Below are 15075 nucleotides of genomic sequence, written 5' to 3'. Positions count from 1 at the left end.
CAGAAGCATGGCTGGTGTATGGCAAGGGAAGTAAGGGAACTTCTTAAGAAGCAATTGGAGTAATCTAGGCAAGAGATGAAGGTATTATAGATCCAGCTCACTTGCAGTGGAGGTGGTGAGCAGTCAGTTTTTGGATATATTTGAAGGTACAGCCAATAAAGTTTCCTATGGGAACAGATGTGGAATATGAGAGAAAGGAAGGTATTAAGAATCATTCCAAGATTTCTAACCTCAGCAATAAGGATGGGAAAGGCTGCAGGTACAGATACGAGGAGAGAAATCAGTTCAGTTTTGGACATATTGAGTTTGAGATGTCTGTTAGGCACCTCAGTATCACCTAGGATCCTCTAGGCCTCCTTGCCTATAGGGCCTTTCACCACTTACTTTGTCCTCATTGCCACGGCCAACCAACTTCAGGCAGTGACTACCCAATAGCGTGTTGCCTCATACTCAGGCCACACATCTCACACAAGGGTCTGTTCGGTGCCCACACAAAACGGAAGTGTGTATATGTTGCAGAGGAGGGTAGTATGAGCATCCTCTGACTGAATCTTAACGTCCTCTCCTGACTCACTACTTTTCCCTACCCTCATCTCCCCAGGATTGTACTCCTTATTAAGATAAGAGCATAGAAGCCTTTGCCTCTGCTTTCTGGGAGAACCAAGACTAAGAAATTGAAGATTTTATTCTAGTAACTTTGAGAGCAAAAATAATGTTTTACTTACTGCAATAGCCCCAGTTTTGTGGTACATGGCACAAAGTAGGTGCTCAACAGGTATTTTTAGAATAAATGAAATAGGTCACCATGGCCTTGGGGTTAGGTAGGAAAACAAATTAAGTCCTGAGAGGTGGTGAACTAGAATGGGCAGGGTTCATGGAACTTGAGTTCAGTGAGGGTGAAAATTAGGTTCAAGAGCGGAAGCAAAAAGAAAAATAACAGGAAAAGGAAGCCGTGGTTTGAAAAAAGATACCACTTTCTCCTTGAAGCCTTTTATAATCATCTCATGAGACCTTCCCTTTTCCATCTTATCTACCTTATACTATGTCAATTTACATCCACGTGCTCTTCTCTATTTTCATCTCCCCAATACTGACCCTGTTTTCCAATTGAAAAACTGAGTCAAAACTGGGAGTAGCTTTCAAGTCCCAGAGATAAAAATGGATGCTAAAGTTTGATATTTCTAGCTCATTTCTATGGTTTATAGAGATGCCAGAGCAATTACATGAAACTGGGAGACTACATTCCAAATCTGAAGAATATCCAAAGTGTTCAGTAAAATAAATTGCAGTTGAATGACTGGATGATTGAATGAATGAGTGAACGAACAAAGTTAGGTGAGAACAGAGGCCAGGAGAACAGAAATCAAGGAGAAAATATGACTTAATAACTGTTTGAGGCCCACTGGTCTGATACTAGGGCACAAGTGAATAGGGGAAGTGAGCCTGCAGTCAGAAAGCACCTAGGAAGTTAGCAAAGTAACTGAGACATGAAGAGGTAGGGCCTAAATGAAGGTCAGTGTCAACAGAGGAAGAATATAAGGAAATTTTTAAATAAAAAATTACCAGGACTTCCCTGGTGGTCCAGTGGTAAAGAATCCGTCCTGCAATGCAGGGAACATTGGTTTGATCCCTGGTCAGGGAACTAAGATCCCACATGCCACAGGGCAACTAAGCCCATACACCTCAACTAGAGAGCCTGTGTGCTGCAAACTGTAGAGCCCACATGCTCTGGAGCCCACGAGCCACAACTAGAGAAGAAAAAAGCCACACGCCGTAACTAGAGAAGCCCATGCACCGCAATGAAAGATCCCGCATGCCGCAGTGAAGATCCCATGTGCAGCAACTAAGACCTGGACCAGCCAAAAATAAATATAATTTTTTAAAAAAATTACCATATTTCATGAGTGATAAGTATTGGCTATGAGCAAATAATTCCAATATTCTGATATCATGTATAGGACCAGGGTAAGAAGAGCAGGGAGATGATCAGCTCAATTTTGAAAATGTATTTGACACAAGAGTGAGATATACAAATAAAGCTAATAATAGGCAACATTTAAAGTGACACTTATTACATGTCATTGTGCCAAGTACACTTTCCATGAATGATCTCATTTAATTATCACAATAACACTATGATGGAGGTGCCATTATCATCGACATTTCACAGGTGGGAAAACTGAGGTGCAAGAGTGAAGAATATGGGAACTTTCCTGGTGGCACAGTGGTTAAGAATCCACTTGCCAATGCAGGGGACATGGGTTCAATTCCTGGTCCAGGAAGATCCCACATGCTGCAGAGCAACTAAGCCCGCGTGCCACAACTGCTGAGCCTACACTCTAAAGCCCGCGAGGCACAGCTATTGAGCCCTCGTGCCTAGAGCCCACGCTCCACAACAAGAGAAGCCGCCACAATGAGAAGTCCCACGCAATACAACAAAGAGGAGCCCCTGCTCATTGCAACTAGAGAAAGGCTGTGTGCAGCAATGAAGACCCAACACAGCCAATAAATAAATAAGTAAATATTTTTTTTTAAAAAAAGAGTGAAGAATATGCCCAAAGTCACACAGCTAGTAAGAGGCTGAACCAGGATTTGAATCCCCAAATATTAAGAAATTTTGCCTGGGGCCACAGAGATGTTCATTATTTGTTCAATAAATATTTACTGAGCACCACTACATTCTAGACATTGTGCTGGGGATGGAAGGAGAGAAATACTGGTGGTGAACAAGACAGACATGGTCCCTACCTGCACAGACCTTACATGGATATTAAACAAATAATTACAAGTATGACGAATCAGAAAATGAAGTGTTAAGTTACAGTTAGGTAGGAGGAATGGGTAACAGAAAAGAATTTCAGAGGAAGGGAATAGCATGTATAAATTCCTTGAGGTGAGAGTCTACAGTAGGGAAGAGAGAAGAGCCTGGTAAAAATAAAAAGACTAACATGGCTGGAGTACAGAGAGCTAGAGGGACTGTTGGGGAGGCTGGGAAGAAGAGAAGCCCACATAATGGAGGGTCTGGCCTTCATAATAAGGACTTAGTTTTCAGTAAGCAAAGGGAAGGACTGAAGGAATTCAAGCAGGGTAGTGACTTGATCAGATTTGTATTTGTTAAAAATTACTCTGGTTGCAGTATGGCAAATGGATTGGAATGAGCCAAGGGCAGTTTTGTAGGACCTGTATGGTACTTAACTGCAGAACTTCCAGCAAGAGATGAAGGCAGCTTAGACTACAGTGGGATGAAAAAGTGGTCATAAGAACTGAGAGAAGCCACAAATCCTTTCTTTTTTAACGCAGGTCTAGGTGATTCTGATGTGTGTCAGAGGTCTTAGGTTTCTGAACCAAGTAGATGGACAGGATGTCCTTTACTCATCCAAGGGCTATGGGAAGAGGGTTTTGGAGGGAATAGGTTGAGTCTGACATCAAATCGTCCAGATGAAAGTGTAGCACAGGTAGTTAGAAATATGAATCTGGAGTTCAAGAGCAAGACCAAGCCTTGAGTATTGAGCTGGAGTCTTTGGCAGGGGGTATGTGAAGCTACCAAAAGAGGATGAGACCACCTAGGAAAATGCAGATGGTGGGACTCGAAAAGAGGGCAAAGCTCAACAGGATTCCAATATTTAACAGTTGGCTAAAGGAGGAGAAGCTGGTTGTTAAAGAACAACCAGAGAGGTAAGAGGAAAACAAGAGCAGAGGGCAGAGCATATTCAGATGAGGGTGTGGGCGATGGTGTAAAATGCCAGAACCAGGTCTTGTAAGATGAGGACTGAAGCTTGTCTGTGACAATTCAGAGCTGCTTCAGGTGTGTGGTAAGAACAGCAGCTAGACTGCAGAGAGCTAAGGAGTGGGACACGAAAGAATGTCCATGGGGTAAGAGACAATCGCCGTTGGAGCTGGATTTAGAGAGAAATCTTTTCAAAGTAATGAGAGACTTAAGGATGTTCAAATACTAGACAGAAACGCGGGTAGAGAAGGAAAGGTTGAAAATAACGGAAGGAAAGGAGGATATTCTTCAGCCCGAAGAGAAAGCAGGAGGGGATCTGCAGTGCCTGGCTAGAGTACTAGGCTAGGGAGCTCTTTCTTTTTCAACAGGAAGTCAATATGGGGCGGAGCTCAGATTTGGACCCTCTCGGCTTCCTAAAACATGTTTGCTTTAAGGGACTGAAACAGAATTACAACAGACACGAAAGCCCGGGGAGAGGACTGCCGAGTTCAATAAAAAGGATCATGGTCAAGTCAGTATCGTGTCTCGGGTGACCTCTGAGAGAGCAGTCTCAGTAGCTTTGAGGCAACGGAAGTCACAGTGCGGGTTCAGAGGGGGAATGGGTGGTGAAGAAAAGGGTGCAGCGGCTGCAAACCTGTGCTGTAGAAAACGAGCTGTGAAAAGAAACCGACAAAGGATGGTGCCAAAAAAAAAAAAAAAAAAAAAAGGCGGGCAGGGGGAGGAGGAGGGCAAGACATTTCGAAAGCGTAGAAGAGCAGCCTCGGTCAGGGCAGGCCACGGCTCGGGGGCCGAAGATGTGCCCCACGGGCCTGGCCGTCCTCGTTGTTGGACTGAACTCCGCCAGGTGGCTGGAGTCCTAGAGCCTCCGTCCCCCGAAATAGAATAGCCCCGCCGGTGGCCGCCAGGTTTTTCGGCGGATTCTCGGGGCAGAGCCGCCCGGCCTGCCCAGAAGGGCGTAGAATTCTCCCGACCGGGGCCAACGATGCCCCCGGGCTGCGCCGGCGCGGCGCCGCGGCCTAGCCCAAACCCCAGGCCTCGGGGGCGACCGCAGAGCCGCGGCAGGCCTTCCTCCCCGGCTCGCAGGACTTCCCGCAGCCGCAGCCCCAAGCCGGTGGCGCGTCTCCCTCGCGCCGGCAGCGTTTGAAAGTTCCCGGGGCTGGCGGCGCTCGGGGGCCCGGGCCCCGCACGCCGCAGCCGCCCTAGAGCCCGCCGCTTACCGCCGCCAAGGGCAGCCCGCGCGGGGGTTTCCATCGAGCAGTCGACGCCCCTCGGGAATTCCCCACCCCGCCACACACAAACCCCAATTCTTCCTGCAAATTTCCGCTGCCCGTTTTATCAGCCGACACCGCGGGGGAGCTTAGACCACTCCTCCCCACCCCCGACCCCAGCCCACCTCCGCCTTCCCTCTCCCCGCGGAACCCCTCTGCCGCGCCCGAAGGAACTCGAAGGTCTTCGGCAAATTCCGCCTCCAGCGCGGAGGGCGGGGCCGCTCGAGCTCCTCCGGGCCGAGCTCGGCTGTTTCCGTGCGCAGCCGCTGCGCACTCGGCACTGGGCGGCGCTGGCTGGCTCCCTGGCTGCGAGTCCTCAGTCGGCGGCGGCTGCTGCTGCCTGTGGCCCGGGCGGCTGGGAGAAGCGGAGTGTTGGTGAGTGACGCGGCGGAGGTGTAGTTTGACGCGGTGTGTTACGTGGGGGAGAGAATAAAACTCCAGCGAGATCCGGGCCGCGAACGAAAGCAGTGACGGAGGAGCTTGTACCACCGGTAAGAGGAGCAGGAGGAGGAGGCAGGAGCCGGAGAGAGCCGGGGGGACGGAGGGGGGACGGGGAGGCGCCGGACACCCGCGCTCGGGGCCTTCCCCTCGCAGGAGGGGCCGCGGTAAAGATGGAGCCTCCGCCCGAGCCCCACACCATCGCCGCCGCTCGCAGCGAACAAAGAATAATGGCGGCGGACTGGAGCCAGCGGCGGCCGGGGCGGCAGCGACTCTGCCTGCAGCCAGCGGCGGCGCTCATGGCGGGGGGCGGCGGGCGGGGTGGGAGCCGGCGGCCGGGGGTGTGTGCGGGCGGCCGGCCGCGGCGAGCTGGCGCCCGCCTTCCCGCCGCCACAGCCGCCGGGCCGGGCCGGGCCGGGCGCGGAGCCGGGAGCCCGGAGCCCGCAGCCGCCCCGGGGGAGGCCGCCCGCCGGCCCGACCCGGCCCGGCGCTAGCCCCCCGCGCCGCTCGCCCGGCCCTCGCCGCCCACCTCGCCCCCGGCCCGACCCGGCCCGCAGTCCGCCCGGGCAGCGCCGCCGGGGTGCCCGCGGGGGGTGGAGGAAGAAGAAGGCGACAGTTGAGGGCAGAGGAGGTGAAGGTGCCTGCCTTCCCGGTGGCCTCCGTGTCTGCCATGCCCGCTTCGCGAGGGGAAGCGCTGCTCCGTCTGACCTACTCTTCTTTCCACTCTCTCTCTTTGTGCAATAAAGTTCGAAACCCAAGGTTTCCTCTCGTACTGTATTTTATTCACGCCCTTTCCCCCTTCTCCCACCCCATTGGGAAAATGCTGTTTTCTGTGCTTTTTTGCTTACATGAAGTCCTGAGAACTCGGGCTTTTTAAAATAATTTTTGATTCTTTCCCTCACCCCCCCCCTTTTTTTTTAAATCAGTAGTCATGGAAATGCATTCTTCGGGGGAGGAATGGGGTGCTAAGAAAAACATATTTGTAATAATTTTTAAAAAAAACTGTTGGGATCTTGTAAACGGGAAGCTGATGTTTGAAAACAGTTTCGGTTTTAACCCTTTTCAATAAGGTAATAATCACTTGAGAGCTATCATTCTGAAACACTGTTGAAACGAATATTACCCGATGTAGTTTTGTTTTACATCACCTTCGGGGGTGGGGGGGCAGCCGCGGTGTTGGGTCCTCTGGACCTCTCCTCGCACCCCCTACCATGTTTCTCACATCTTTCTGTCTAAACGTAAATAGGAGATTGGTTAATACTAATTCTAAAAATAGGCATTTAAAAGTATCCATTATCCGTCCCGCAAGTAGTATGTAACCCCAGCCCCAGACAGACAATAATTTAAGCCACAAGATTTATTTTTTCTTTCCCTGTTGGGGAAGAGGGACAGCAGAAGAGTCATTGACACATCAAAGATTAAAAGACAGTTTTTAAAGGACCTGGGATATGACCTGTTTAAGTTTGTCTTACCTTCCTCAGAAGTTAGAATTTCATGTTAGCCTTAGCTTGCGTTAGTTCTGCCTTCTAAATGTTTAGTTTAAAAGATACTTTTGGTTGCCAAAAATACACTCATTTCCTGATTTAAAAATAAAGCCAAAAAGGTTATTTTAGATGATGCAAAAGATGAACAGGTTATTTGCTTTTAAAATAGTTACCTGTCTCACTGCTGTGATAGAATTGTGATTTGATACAAGGTTTCTTGTTAGGAATAAATAGTAGAAGCGCTGTCTTCTGATTTTCTTTATCCAAGTCACTTCTCCAAAAGCTACTTTGCTGTATTGCAAGTCTAAAAAACCACATTAGCAATTTGTCATTGCCAAGAAACTTAATTAAGAAGATGCAGTAAAGAGTGTTTTTCCATAAGAATTGGAAAGATGATTTTATTTCCAAACACTGAGGAAATTATGGGCTTCGTGATGCTATATATAGGTTCCTGGTTTTCTTTAAGGATTTTCTGCAGACCAGCATAAGTTGAGTAGAATTTTTTTCCCTTGCAGAGACTATATAACAGTGACTCTTCCTTTGTTGAATTAAAAAAAAAATTTTTTTTTAAAGTTTTGATAGGTTTTTTCTTCAGTCTTACCCAAAAGATTAAAAAAAATTTTTATTTGTAAATTCATAATCTAATTCTTAGCAACCTCAGGTAAAACATTTTAAACTTTTATAGTCATTAATATTTGAATTCATTTGGAGCACTTCTACTCCCTCCCAGGGATCAGCAAAAATTATAGTTAAATCTACTTGAACCTTTTTTTTAATGGACTTGTATTCAGAAAGCTAGTGAGTCTTTGACCCAAATTGACTGAAAAATATTAAAAGGACGCTTCTTATGGAATTTAAAACTCCAGTATTGCTCCTTTTGAATTACTTCTTTTTTCCACATAAGAGCCTAAGGAAACTTAGAAAGCTGATTCATAAAATGGCACCTTCCTTTTTCTGCTTTCTGAAATTCATTTTCATGATTAGATCTGATTAATAGATATTTTTGTTTCTTCATAGAGAAGTAGCTTTATTTTGTCTTTCATTCTAAGACATTGGGTTTTGTTTTGGGAGGTATAATATGGTTACAGTAAAACTAAGTATATATTTCCCACTTCACCTCATTTAAAAAATCTTTTTCCCTTTTTTACACAGAAAAAGATTATTTACTTGTAACCTAATGCTTACAATGTATCACTGAAATTTATAATTTTATTATTCCATAAGTGTCTTATCAGGTATGGTTATGTAGACGTGTTTATAGCCAGCCTGTGACATAATCTGATAAGCATATCTTTCTTGATATATAGTGTCATTTCCAGTGATGGCTTCTCTGTTGAATAGAGCTCAGATCTGAAATTAAGGATATAGTAGATAGGGAATGGAAAAAAATGATTTTTTTTTTAATTCATGTGTGAATTCATCTCTTACATTATCAGTTGAAACACAATTTGTGGTACTTCAAATATTTAGTTAGCATTTACTGTGACAGAGAATGTAGTCAGTGGGAAGAGCTTTGGGTTTGGGAATCACAGGCAGGTTTGAATCTTGCTGTTGCCACTACTGTCATGTGCCTACCCTCAAGGAATTTTGTGACCTACAAGAAGTTTCTTGGTCTTTCTCAGCCTTGTTTCCTTATCTGTTAAAATTAGAATAATACCAGCTACTTTCTAGCATTGTGAAATAATTATAAAGTACTTTCTTAGGAATTCAATTAATGACAGCTGTTTATTTTTAGGCTTTATTTTAACTTCCTAGCAGTGGAACTTTGGGCAAGTTTCTTCATACCTCACTTTCCTTGGTCATAAGTGTACAATATCTAACTCATACAGAAGTGGGAATTAAGTTAACATGCATTGAACGGCACATGTCACAAGTGCTAAACAAATGTTTCCTGTTATGTTTTAAATTATTCATCATTATTATTGTTACTATGTTTCAATACACTGGGCCAGAAGCTGCAGCTAATCCAAAGATGAATTACACAGTCATATCTCAACCCTCAAGGACATGACTAATAAAGCAGAATATATGGCATAAGAAAGCAGTCAAAGGAAAGAGATCACACTTGATGAAAATGGAAGAAAAGAGGATTATATTTTTGTATTTCCAGTTTTATTTTTAATAAGTAATTCATTCAGATAGTCCATAATTCAAAACACATAAAATGTAATACAGCAGAAAGTCATGTGTTGTGTGCCCTCACCCTCCAATCACCCACGTGTTACCAATTTCTTGTTCGTCCTTTCAGAGGTATTCTATCCATACACAAACAAATGTATGTACTCTACTCCCTTCCCACCTCCCTTTTTATACAAATGGTAGTATACTATGTACACTCCTATATCTTGCTGTTTTCACTTAACATGGCTTAGCACTTGGTTTGGGTCAGCACAGTAAGGGCGTCATTCTTTTAATTATGAGGCACTTCATCATCTGGATATACCTGTGTTTATTAACCAGTTGGTGAACTGATTTTATTTTTAGCTGTCATGCCTTCATTCCTTTAAGTGAAAGATTTCATTTGAATGAGAGATGCCAGTTTGTGATAGGAAGTTATTCGAACTGGCTCAATTACCTTTTTAGTTTCAGTTTTTGTTTTTGTTTAAGTTTTAGTAAAATGATCAAGATGAACATGAAGAGGGAAGCAAGCTGTATAAGAGTTAACTCTCAAAGTGAATTTAGTCTGAATTTAACTCTTTTTGTTGTGGTTCTTATAGTCCTGCACAAACTACTTCCTTCTGTTATTTCAGCCAAAAAAAGTCTGGTTTTCTCTCTGTATGAGAAAGAACATCTCATGTAGTCCAGACCTTTTTTTAAACAGACTGTTCTCATGGGATATTATTACCCAGTACTCCTGATGAGTGTACGAGCTTTCTCCTTGAGTTAATTTTTTACATACTCATTAACTTATTTTTGATGATTTTCTAATATTGCTTAGTGTAATTATCAGTGAGTTTTATATTTGATATTATAGTGTTTCACCTATATGATTGTCTACTGAAACTTTGAATTTTCTTTATTCTTTCTTTTTTTTTTTTTTTAAGTGTGGGAGTCCTTGGTCAACCAGTTGGCCCAAGTAATACTCCTTTCAACTAGAGCACAAAACAAGTTTCAGTAACTTTTTCCTTTTTCTTTTTTGGACCTTCTAAGCAGCATTTAACTATAGTACATTTTAAATATACATGCTGTTAGTATATTTATCTTTAAAATACACATGCTGTAACTTTTTTAAGTTGATTAAACTTAGAAAATGATAACATAATCTAGCAGCAGGGACACAAAAAAGTCCCTTATCTTTCAAAAAAACAAATCATTAAATGAAGCTGTTATGGTGTATCTCATTCTTTGTATGCTTAAGTTGACAGTTACATATGTTAAAGCTTTTAATGTAAGAATATTACATCTTTTTGAGGATTTACTAGTATTTTATATAAAATACTAATACATGCTATTTCTGCCTGCTCAATGACTAAAATGTTTACAAAGCACTTTATAGATTTGGGGGGTGGGAAGTGTGGAAGTGGATAATTGAAATCTGTAAAGGCAGAAAAGTTTTCTTCTGGAACATATCTGGGGGCTACCAGGGAATTAAATGATTTCTCACAGTATCATTGTATCAGTGAATTGCCTTTTGGGGTGGAGGTAAAGATCATGAACTAAAACAATAAACTGGTAATGTGAAAATGGTTACTTGTTTTCCTCTGCCAGTTTAATATACATGCTAACAGTCACTATATGTGGTTAATCTTGTTCAACTTTTTGAAGTTGTAAGAAGAATCATTTTAAGTTTATTCTGTACTATCAAATCTGTAAATATAGGTTTTTGAGACTTGTTTGAAACAGATAAGAATAGCCATTTGTTTCTCTTCTCACTCAGCATGCTCCTCTCCCCTTAATATATACAAAGTCTTGTCTTGTGTCCTGTTTGTTTTGTTTTATTTTGTTTTGCATTCTTCTCTTTTCTTAGCTCTGCCAGCCTTGGCCCTATAAAGATATGTTCTGTTGTTTTACCTAGTTGTGTTCACCTGTCTCCTAGGTTACCAGTGGGGGGGGAGGGCAATTTATCATTCATACCCTGGTGTTAATTCCAGCAGGTAAGTAGAAGACAGTATTTTACATATCCAGTGATGAAGAATTACCTTTATGTATTTAATCATTTCTTGAGGCTAGTTACATGAATCTCAATTTAACAGTAGTACCCCTTATTAAACTTTTAAATGCCTGAGTTGCTTTTTCTCAGGGTTGAGGTAAGGTAATAAAGGAGTTTACAATAAATGAGATGGGCTGTCTGAACAAATTCTTCTTGGTTGGATTAGTCTAGAATCTCTGAATAATCTATTGACAGTCAAGGTTTGGAGAGTAAGAGGTCTGAGGGATTGATGGTGAGTTTTTCCCTAAAGGAGAGAAGTAAAGACTGACATTTGCTTGGAGAAGAGAGAAGTGAGAAGTTAAAATAGCTGAGTAATGACCTTGGTGTTTGAGTGGAGGGTGGGTGTGAGCGTTTATTTATACCAATGGTAATAGAAAATGTCTTTCCCAAAGATTAGTGAATCTTCTTGGAGACTAAAATAGATTTCTTTCTTCAATTTTAAGTCTTTTCCTAGTGAGCCAGTTATCTGCATGTGAGTTTCTGGTTATAATTATATGACAATACAGATGTAACTAAAAATGTTTGTAATCTAAACAAAGCTGAATAACAATTTTGAGGGTGATTATCCCTATTTGTGTAAGTGATTAGCAATAGGAGACTCAAAAATATCTTGTTTTTCGTCACTGAAGTGAAAATTATTGCTTGTTTTGAACTCTGTACTCTTAAAGCGGTATCATTTTCTTCAAAGTGTCAATAACAGCTTTATTGTTTGCTTTTACGCTTTTACTTACTGCCATTTATCAATGTAGTCATTTATTCAATGAATGTTTATTGACCATCAGCTTTTTTATAGTTGATGAAATAATCACAAGAAAATTTATTCATGTAGATATTTTTATAGACATTAAGTGAAGTATTCTAGTCGTAAACAGGAAAGCCTGAATATGTGGCTTTACTGCCCGCAAGGAACTTATAGTATAGTGGAGATGACAAAAATAAGTATAAGAATGATTTATATGTAGCAGAGTATCAGTTTTCACTATCTTGAAGGACTGTTGAGTTTAGGAGAGAAGGTGTTCAGTGAGGAAATGTTTTGTGAGAAAGATAACATTCACATTGCATACGGAAGAACTTGGAAGGTAAAAGTAAAGGGGAGTGTGTTGTAAGCAGTGGCATGGACAACAAAAATGAAGACATGGAAGTAGAATGAACTTAATATGTTCACAAGTTGGTGAGGTGAAGAGAGTGTCACATTAACTTATAAACCCACACTATGAGGAACCCTGAGTATGAGGCAGGAAGCTTTAAATTTCATGTAAGAGGCAGAGCGATATAAACAGAGGAATGACATGATGTCTTGGGCTAAAATGTAGATATCCTGACTCCTAATCCTTTCTGCTTTATGATAGATTATATTACAGTTTAAAAATTGGACATCATTGACTCATTTTTTAGCAGCATTGCTGAACTGCAATTGACATACCATACAATCTGCCAATTTCCAGTGTACAGTTCTGTAGTTTTTTAGCATATTCACAAGGTTGTGCGTCTATCACCACAATTTTAGGACATTTTCGTTACCCCCAAAACAAACTCTACATCCTTTAGCCATCACCCCTCAAATCTCTCCATACCCCCAAACCTAGGCAACTACCAGTGCACTTTCTGTCTCTAGATTTGCCTGTTCTCAACATTGCATATAAATGGACTTCATTGTGATGAGCTTCTTTTAGTTAGCATAATAACTTTCAGGGTTCATCCATGTTGAATCTATCAGGACTTCATTTCTTTTTATTGCTAAATATTCCATTTTATGGATATGCAATATTTTATTCATGAATTCATGGACATTTGGACTTCTGGGCTATTGTGAATAATTCTGCCATGAACATTCATTTATTGCACATGTTTTCATTTCTCTTGGGTTTGTAGCTGGGAGTGGAATTGCTGGATTATATTGTGACTCTGTTTAACCATTTGAGGAACTGCCAGACTGTTTGCCAAACCTGCGGTTTTACATTTCCACCAGCAGTGTATAAGGGTTCTGATTTCCCTGTATCCTCACCAACACCTGTTTTTATTTTTCATTGTAGCCATTTTAATGGGTGTGAAGTAGTATCTCATTGTGGTTTAGATGTGCATTTTCCTAATGACTAATGCTGTCTGGCATCTTTTTTGTGTACTTATTGGCCATTTATATATCTTGGAAGAAGTGTTCAGATCCTTTGCTCATTTTTACATTAGGTTATTTGTCATATTACTGAGTTGTAATGGTTCTTTATTATTCTAGATACAAGTTTCTTACCACATATATATGATTTATAAAATTTTCTTTCATTCTGTGGTTTGTCTTCACTTGCTTGGCACGAAAGTTTTTAATTTTGACAATTAAAATTGTCAAAATTGTCACCTATTTTTTTCTTTCATTGCTTGTGCTTTTTGGTGTCATTTCTGGGACATCATAAATTCTGACTTAATTATTACAAACATTTTCTAAATATCTCTGAAAGTCCAGGCAAATAGGACACGACTTTTTAATGAAAATAACTAAATCTACTGATGCATATTTGGAGTTACACCCCAGCTGCTCTGATCTTCTCTTTTATCCTGTGTCCAGATCCCTTAGTTGAGTGACTGACCAAAAGAAGCAAAGATAAAAATCAAGAAATAACAACTTTGACTGAAACATTTTGATTCAAAGTACATTTTGAAAATTATTTGTTATGAGAGAATTTATTATGATGTTTGTGTGGGTGTAGTGTATTACTCATAAATTCTACTGTATTGGGAGAATTCACACTTAGCAGACTTTTACCATGAAGGCAGTAGTAACTCCTTCATTTTTTGTAGATGACTAAACTGAGCTCTGGAGAATTTAAATTTACATACCAGTAGAGCCTTTTTCCTGGGCAAGAAGTAACAGTAAAGCATAGTCTTCATTACTTTGAATATTAATTGCATTATCTCTTTGTGAAGAAAGTTTCCAAGGTTCTAGCTTTATTGATGATTACTAGAATTTTTTTGTTCCTCAATAATAGTTAAGTTTTGGTTTATAAAAGTTCACTTAAAGGAAGTATTGTAGCCAAGGTCTTGAAAAAATTTGTTGATTTCATTATCTTATTAATTAGGTCTGCATCAACAGAAAGGTTACCATAAATAACCAGCTCCTGATTTCCTTTTTCCCATAATTCATTGTTTTCCTATCATTTCAAAATAGAAGTTCATGCTTTGAAATCATTGTTATCTAAATACTTTTTGGAGGGAATTTATAGGTAAACTGATGGTAGGGATTAGTTTATACTTACCTATCTCTTTTATAAATACCTATTTTCTCTCTTACTATTAGCTTGTGAGCTCTCTGAGAGAAGGGTTCTTGTATGCTTTAAACTATAGTCCCCGTAGTTTGGGGCAGAACATTTATTATATAATATGCACAGGAAACTTATTTATGATGAATGAGGCCCTCTTGGAGGGTCACAGATTTGAAAAGCAAGATTAAAACCATTTACCCTCTAGATTTGCACAGGTTAAAGGAAGCAGACATATATGCTTAGACAACTAAAACACTGAAATTACAGATTTATTTTTTAAAAGCCAAGGAAATTAGGTTTGGTTTTCATAGCTTAAAAAAATTTTCTCTTTTGAGTTTTAGTTAATTCTGATGCTTTACTACTACTTCCCACCTCTGAAACATGAAAAATAGCATGAGATTGTATGAATCAAAGTGATTACCAGAAATCACTATCCGATTAGTAAAAAATTTACCTGAAATGCTGGACTTTATATTGATTCTTTCAGGATTGGAAATAAAGATACCTAAACCTGAAGTGAGCCTTTATCGAAACTGTACATAAACTCTTTGCTGTTGTCTGCATATCATTTTGCAGCTCTGTAGATTAACCATGGCTAATTTTTAAGAGATAGTTCAATATATCCTTGGTGCTTTGAGTGTTTGGGGTTTTTCTAGTAAGCAAGACATAATTAAAATGATTAGCGTGTTGCTTAATAGTTCATGCATTTCTGCTGCCAAATATTTCTTCACTTTTTATAATATTGGAGGCTAGGTTG

General features: G+C 41.0%; 1 protein-coding gene and 1 long non-coding RNA gene across 9 annotated transcripts in view; one reads left to right on the top strand and one right to left on the bottom strand.

Annotated features, from left to right (window-relative positions):
* Window positions 1–5051, bottom strand: part of LOC130858413 (uncharacterized) — a 171015-nt gene extending 165964 nt beyond the window's left edge. The window contains exon 1 of the long non-coding RNA XR_009055051.1: window positions 4945–5051. This is a non-coding gene — a long non-coding RNA (uncharacterized LOC130858413). The remainder of the gene's footprint in view (window positions 1–4944) is intronic.
* Window positions 5052–5078: 27 nt separating this feature from the next.
* Window positions 5079–15075, top strand: part of CREB1 (cAMP responsive element binding protein 1) — a 55717-nt gene continuing 45720 nt past the window's right edge. For 3 of the 8 annotated variants that reach the window (XR_009055050.1, XR_009055049.1, XM_057744786.1), the window contains exon 1: window positions 5298–5486. The gene's annotated coding sequence lies outside the window, so the exon portion shown is untranslated. Of the gene's footprint in view, window positions 5487–15075 lie in introns of all 8 variants that reach the window. The other 5 variants (XM_057744790.1, XM_057744791.1, XM_057744792.1 and 2 more) reach the window with 5 other exon arrangements.

Source organism: Hippopotamus amphibius, chromosome 8 (assembly GCF_030028045.1).
Source record: "Hippopotamus amphibius kiboko isolate mHipAmp2 chromosome 8, mHipAmp2.hap2, whole genome shotgun sequence".
NCBI lineage: Eukaryota > Metazoa > Chordata > Mammalia > Artiodactyla > Hippopotamidae > Hippopotamus > Hippopotamus amphibius.
Note: the sequence above shows the minus strand (reverse complement) of the source record. Positions and strands in the feature narration are given on the sequence as shown.